The sequence below is a fragment of the Engystomops pustulosus genome, chromosome 10 (genome assembly GCF_040894005.1).
Source record: "Engystomops pustulosus chromosome 10, aEngPut4.maternal, whole genome shotgun sequence".
Classification (NCBI taxonomy): Eukaryota; Metazoa; Chordata; class Amphibia; order Anura; family Leptodactylidae; genus Engystomops; species Engystomops pustulosus.
Window position 1 is genome coordinate 29835300 of NC_092420.1, and position 7282 is coordinate 29842581.

The 7282-nt window shown below is 41.4% G+C and overlaps 1 protein-coding gene across 4 annotated transcripts in view; it reads right to left on the reverse strand.

Moving 5' to 3' along the window:
- The window catches only part of CHL1 (cell adhesion molecule L1 like), a 65667-nt gene extending 58862 nt beyond the window's left edge, over window positions 1-6805 (reverse strand). For all 4 annotated transcript variants that reach the window (XM_072128893.1, XM_072128892.1, XM_072128891.1 and 1 more), the window contains exon 1: window positions 6696-6805. The gene's annotated coding sequence lies outside the window, so the exon portion shown is untranslated. The remainder of the gene's footprint in view (window positions 1-6695) is intronic.
- Between the last annotated feature and the right edge of the window lie 477 nt (window positions 6806-7282).

Sequence of the window (7282 nt, forward strand, 5' to 3'; positions counted from 1 at the left end):
GGGTCAAAGATAACTTCCTGAATTGCATTTATATTACTCCAGAACAAATGGCCCCAATATCTATAACATCTTCCAATGGGAAATTCTTAGATTATTTAAACAAAAAAAAAAAAAAGAGTTTTCTGTCTGTGAACCATAAAGCATTTGGCCCTTGAGATCCATTTCCTTCTTAAAAGTCTTGCTCAACACTATTCTGAAAGCAATTACTATTTTGCACACACTGCATCCATTTTATTTTCTGTTTTTCTAAATTTATGTGACTGAAATATCTTTAAAGGTGAGAAATGACACCTAGGGAGAAGCAGCCTCGTATCTTTCAAACTCTTTGTAATGAAAACATTACGCACAAAATTGCTTGGTAAATATTTGAAACATTTCAAAGAAAGCCTGGCCGTCTGAATTTATGAAGTTTTCCGCTATAATGAGAAGTTGCCTAGCAACAACTGAGAAAAGAAGGGCATTTTTGTGATCTTTTTTAAGTCACTTATAATGCAGTTCTAAGAAACAAGTCCCTAGTCAATATCCTTCCAATTTCGAGTTGAGAAAAACAAGCCATGAACTTTATTACTTGATATTTTAATTTCTGATTTCACTTCAATCCATATTTTGGGCTAAAGAGATCAGAATTGATTAAATGTATTACATTATTATCAATGATAAATATACTTGACAAATTAAATTGGGATTGTTTCTTGTGGGTTAGCTAAATCTTGGTGAATTCAATTATGGAAAAAAATTTAAGTCTAAAAAAAAGACACAAATTGTTTCCAATTCCAGTTCTTTCAGGCCTAATTGCTGTGGAAAGTTGCAGTGAATAGTGACCCTTGCAGTCAATGGACCGGTTCACACAAATAGCTGTTGATACAATGGGGCAATAGGGTTTCTCAAATTCTTGCCGGCAACTTATTGTACGTGTGTCATTTCCATGACAATTGCCTTATTCATGGGTAAAATACCTAGAGATCGCACCAATCCCCACCAGTGACTGATTAAGGAACTCTTTGGCCCATAGCTGTAAATTATGACAAAATTAAAAGGTGTTCGGGACTAGAAGTTTTCAATTCAGCCCTTTCATCTCTTCTAAATCTAGACTACTTCTACGTTACAACTTTCTCTCGACCTTCCTCGTGGTGACTCTACCAAGTCTTATGCCACATATAGGAATGGTGCATAACGGTGGAATTTGGTTAAAGAAATGCCTCAACAATAAAAGTAAGAGTACTCCACCCCGATCAGGACAAACATAACATTTCCACTTCACTTTCTCTTGTTTAAAAAATTGGAAGAGATCCCAGTAAGATCTGTTGCCGCAAGTCAAAATTTAGGCGGCTGTGTGAGCCCAACCTCAAAGTATTGCTTCAACCCATAATACCACACTATGGCATGTTTTTGAGAATCTTTTATATTATTGAATTATAATATGACCACTAAAGTAAATTCTGACTTACAAGTTAATTTTGTTCTTTGATTTTTTTTTATTTTCCTGATCGGGTCCTCATTAGAGCCATAGTGCTGTTCTGGATGACTATCAGCCAGATATACCTTATATACTCGAGTATAAGCCTAGTTTTTCAGCACAAAATTTGTGCTAAAAAACCCTAACTCGGCTTATACTCGAGTCAACTAAAAACATAAAGACAAAACTCACTTTTCTGACGTCACCCATAGGTCCTCTTCTGTCTGAGACAGTCTGAGACAGAAGAGGACCTATGGGGGACATCGGAAAGATGAGTACAGTGTTATTTTTTTTCCTTCTACAGGGGCTGGGTAGGCTACATGCTACAGGGGTTGGGTAGGCTGTATGCTACAGGGGCTGGCAGACTATATACTGGGAGGCTGTAACCAATGCATTTCCCACCCTCGGCTTATACTCGAGTCAATAGGTTTCCCCAGTGTTTTGTGTTGAAATTAGGGGTCTCGGCTTATACTCGGGTCGGCTTATACTCGAGTATATACGGTACTTAAAAACTGTAATGTAAAGTTACTAGGGAATTTTGGAAGCTCTGGAATTGCTCACACAACTGTTCGGGTTGACTAAACTCCTAGTAAGTTAATGTTATGTAATCTGAAACATACATACAAGAATCTTATAATGATCAGATTAAGGCTACATTCACATGAACGTTTGGGGGGCGCATACACGGCCGACATATATACGGCCTATATACCTCCCCCATACACAGCAATGGGCACACAGCGCCCCACGGGATTGGTACAGTGGAGCACACATGCGGCACCATACCATTCCGTAGCCGGGAGAAAGATAGGACATGGAATATGGCGCCGTGCACCATTTATTATTATGGAGAAGGGCGGGGGTGAGCTGTGCTCATCTCCTCCTCCTTTCTTCGGCGCCAATGTATGCCCGCCATATTACGGTACAGTGGGCATACATCGTGTGAATGCAGCCTAAGATGTAAAAAAACACCCGTCATATGACACACTGACGGCATTTATTATTTGATTTCTACCCATTTTACGTCCGCCTTAATTTTTGTTGCCACGTGCGCTATATTTATTATATGTCAGTGACACAATTTAGTTTATTTTCTAAAACACACTCCTTTTTTTTTGCTCAATTTCGGCGCAGCTCAATTAGAATCCTGACATTTTTCCTGGATTTCCTGACATTTAGTTTCCTGATACTTTATTTGGCACATAATTACACTTCTTACGGTGCGCCAAACATATTAAAGCCGTTTGCCACAATATAACAGAGCAAATCACTGCAAATCACTGCTAAAATCAGGTGCCAAAAAACAATAACTATCAACACTAATGACGAATGCCCCCCATTGTGGTATGGGTCTACTAGAGAAACACATTGAAATTCTAACATAATTTGCCCCAAATCATTGTGTAACAAGCCTTGCGACACACTAACACGTGTTTTGGACACTTTGTTTTTAATCTATAATAAGGGGATCAGGTTTGCCGATAGTTGGTGTGGCCCATGTTGTGAAACTAGGCAAACTAATGGAAGGTGTAAAGTTAGACTACACAGTCTAATAGTGTGACAGATCTATCATCCGGCCTCATACACTGATTAATCTCTTGCAATCTATAACTCTCTAGTTTACTCTTGTAGAGTCCAATTTGTATACAGTATAAGGCAAGCATGCGGTGGCTCGCTGGAGAGGAGGAGGGTGACCCCTCTCCATAGAAAATAATCTCGTGCTCACCGTACCGAGCCCGGGTGCTATAGCTGTCTATGGGGGATGTATACCCGGACACAAATTTATAGGTTGCCCAGACGGTCGTGTGAATGGACCCTAAGTAACTCTGCCCCATTTATGTGTTCCTAAATAGTAGTATCAACTTCACAATGCATGACATATAAAATATTGTCAGCTTAAAATATATACATTACAGGGATTATTATTGTCTGGGTTTATTTTTTGCCTCACCTTTATAGTTAGATACCTAGTGGAATTCTGCAGTCACTGTGACAATGATGACAATTTTAGAAGAACCTGAGAGATTTGGTAACTGATTAAGTTAATTACAGGCTAATTAATCGTGTCAATGTGGAGAAATATTTTGGATTCTTTGACGCAGTCTTGGAATGGTTACCCCATTCCAGTATGCCAGAAAATATGCCATTCAAGACGTCTCATGGTTTACCTTGGATGGTGTTGTCAACATCTGATCTTTGACATTTAGTATGAGCTGAATAGAGCTGTTATAGAGCAGGCGTAGCTGAGCAGATTATGCATAGTATCCTATCTGCAGGGAGCAGGTTATAGAGCAGGAGTAGTTGAGAAGAATGTACATAGTGTCCTGTCTGCAGGCAGCATGTTATATAACAGGAGATGCTGAGAAGATTGTACCGTTTCCAATCTGCTGACAGATTGTTATACAGCAGGAGGAGCGAAGCACATTGTACATGTCCTATATGCAGACAGCATAGAGCAGGAGGATTTGAGCTGATTATGTATAGTGTCATATCTACAGGCAGCATGCTATAGAGCAGGAGAAGCTGAACCGATTATGTATAGTGTCCTATCTACATATCTACAGGCAGTGGGGCACATTTACTAAGGGTCCGCACACCGCATTTCCGTCTGGCTTCCCTATGATTTTCAGATTAGCACCGCATTTAACAGGGGTTTTTGGTGCATGCGATCGGATTTTGGCGCAATACCAATAATGCAACACAAATCGGGGGGCGTGGCCGTCGGACAACCCAAATGATTCGGAGTAAGTGCAGGATTTAAAATTCAAATTGTGTCGCAAGACATGCACTCACATACACCGGGAAGAAGAAGGTGAACTCCAGCGGACCTCAGCGGGGAAGTGACACATGCAGGATATTGGGCGCACGATCTTGGTGAATCGCACCGGACTTCATCCTTGTCGGACAACGCACCTCGGGGATCGCGTCAGGACCGGGTAAAGTAAATTTGCCTCAGTATGTTATAGAGCAGGAGGAACTGAGAAGATTGTACATAGTGTTCTATTTTCAGGCAGCATGTTACAGAGCAGGAGGCACCAAGAAGATTGGAGCCCATATTTATTAAACTTTGCATTAGAAAGAACGTGTAATCTGCTTGCACATGTATTTATAAAGTGTCTGTGACCAGACAAATGTGCACCTCAAGGGGCGTGTTAGTGCTTAGTCAAAGTTTGCAACACGTTTATTACTGCGACTCAACAGAATTGTGTTGCACGCTGTATACAAGGTTATCTTCTGTGTCCTGCACATTTGTAAGCACTAAGGCATTTTGCCTCATTTTTGAAAAAATCTGGGCCTGTATATACATTTACTAAGAGTAGTGAAAACCTGTGTACAGTGCAGGGTGCGACAGATTCAGGATTTTTGGCGCATGTCTTTAATGAATGTGTCGCTTCCCTGCACTGCACCAACAAAGTTCACCAACTTTTTTGTGGTGCACCTTAAACATAGTGCTTGCGCCGGCGAATGGCAAATATGCCCCTATGTCAAATATGTAAAGTTCCCTGTGCTCTATAGCATGCCGCCTATAGATAGGACACTTTGTACAATGGGGCACATTTATTAGGGGCCGTGCACCATTTTTCTGTCAGACTTTGAACATTCTTTCTAGTGCAAACTCCTTGCACAGGTATTTTGATGTGTACCTGCACTTATCTTCATGCAACACAAATTTCTACAGTGAAGGGGGAGCCCCGATGCTCAGTCGGACCATGCATTAGAATTAACATGCAAAGACCGACAGAAATATGTTGCACGCCCCAGGTGTCAGATTCATGAAGAATGGGCACCAGAAATCCGGAATCTGGCGCACCCTGCATACTACACAGACAAACTGCATATAGTACAGTTTGTACTATATACATCAGAAGGATTCCCTATGTATCCTAAAAAAGGAGTGCAAGCCCATAAAATTAGATGTCATCTGGTTTGGCTCCTCCCCCTGGAAGCAGTAGGCGTGGGCATCGGCAGCTGCAGTTATTTGCTGCCAATCTCCAGGTGTCTCCCAAGTGATATAAATGTCTATATTTTTTCAGTTATATAACTCGGTAAACACCCACAGTGTAAGCTCAGTGGAGGCTGGTCATGGATGCCATACAGTGTCAATAAACCCCCTTCAAGTGTCAATAATGGCCTCCACTGGGCATAAACTACGATCTTGAGCTGGAAGCAGTGTGAAAAATCACTTCTTCTGCTGGATGCAATGTATACTAGTGGAGGCAAAAATATACCTCCACCTACCAGCTTATGTCCATGAACATGTTTAATGTGTACTCTGGGAACTTTCCTGGCATAGACATGTCCAAAAACAGCTTGTGAATAAAGCCTTATGTGCACCTGTGGGGAAACTGAAAGATAAGCTTTGAGGCTTGACATAAGTGGTCTTAAAAGGAGCTCTTACTACTGTCATTTCCCCCAAAACAAGTGCCTGCAGCAGATCACAAACCTAGAGCAATGGATCTGATATCACTTGATAATGAACAGCATTGACCAAACACAAAACAGTATATTTTTATGTTTTTATCTTTTAACATGGAAAATAATGGAGCTGGTTTGGTCACATGGGAGAATTCCGACCATAGATACATGTTTAACACATCATCCCCTTCCTGGAAATGATCTCTGTGCACCTTGTATGTGAAGTATATAGGAAACCATAATATACACAGATATAGATTTCATTAATAAATCATAACTGTCAAAGAAGATCCATGCGATAAAATGTATTCAATTGTGTCATGCAGAGGACTGAACAACCTGCGTCTCTGTTGTAGGACTACAAATCCCAGCCAATAACTTCCATATTGGGAGGGCTGTGAATAACGAGTCTCCGCAGCGCTGGGCACTACACGGTCCACTCATAGCATCTTCAAAGACACATGTTGCTGCATCTCATCTATTATTGATTTCTCAGCAGTGCCTTCAGTAACTGGTCTGCAGAGATTTACGACACTTTAGTTCTGACGGGAACTGAATAACCATCACCTTTTACAAGTTATGGATCTTGAATAAGTTGTAGAATTGGCTATAAGAAGTAGTTGCGTTTTGCATGTTGCAGACACCCAGTATCCTATGCACCTGCAGCCCTGCAATTGTATATCATATATCCCCAGAAGTACAATATAGAGCACAGAGGAGCATTACCCTTTAAACCCATACATGCTGGTATTTTATATGATCCCAATAAATTAGCCAGAGTTGTATAAAGTAATCCCCTGCTGTTGCAGCATAATTTACTCACCTCCCCAGCATTGGTATCCCTGGCTCATCTCAGGGTCCTTATGCTAAAAACCAATATCCCCCTGAAGTGGAGAACAGTACAACCTCATCCCACCCCAATCCTCCCCCGTCCGGCTTCCTAAATCAATCAGACTCCACACAAAGCACTAGAGAAGATCGTGACCAGAATCCAGATGTCTGAGAGCACAGACAGGAGCCATAGCAACTGCAGCAACACTGCGACTATGTGCGGAAGGGAGACCCCCTCTACAAACAGCCTGGGGAGGGGGGTGTGAGAAAGAGAAAACAGGAGAATTCATCAGGAAAGTGAGAGTAAAAAGAAATTAAAGATGAATAAATAGAGAGTCAGGGACTGGATCGAGTCAGAGGTGGACACAGGGGAGCTCATCAGGTGGGCAGGAGAGGGTTAATGCAGCGCGCAAGACCGCACGGTGTGCAATAGACACTTTCAGACTAATTTGTACTTGTTCGTTCATAAATAAATCATGGAAAATGAAGTCAAACTAAATGAATGTAAATTAAAACTGAATCAGCAGTGTGAGCCCCGCAGGATGTCTATGGCGTGTAAATTCTGCTGACAGTTACTCC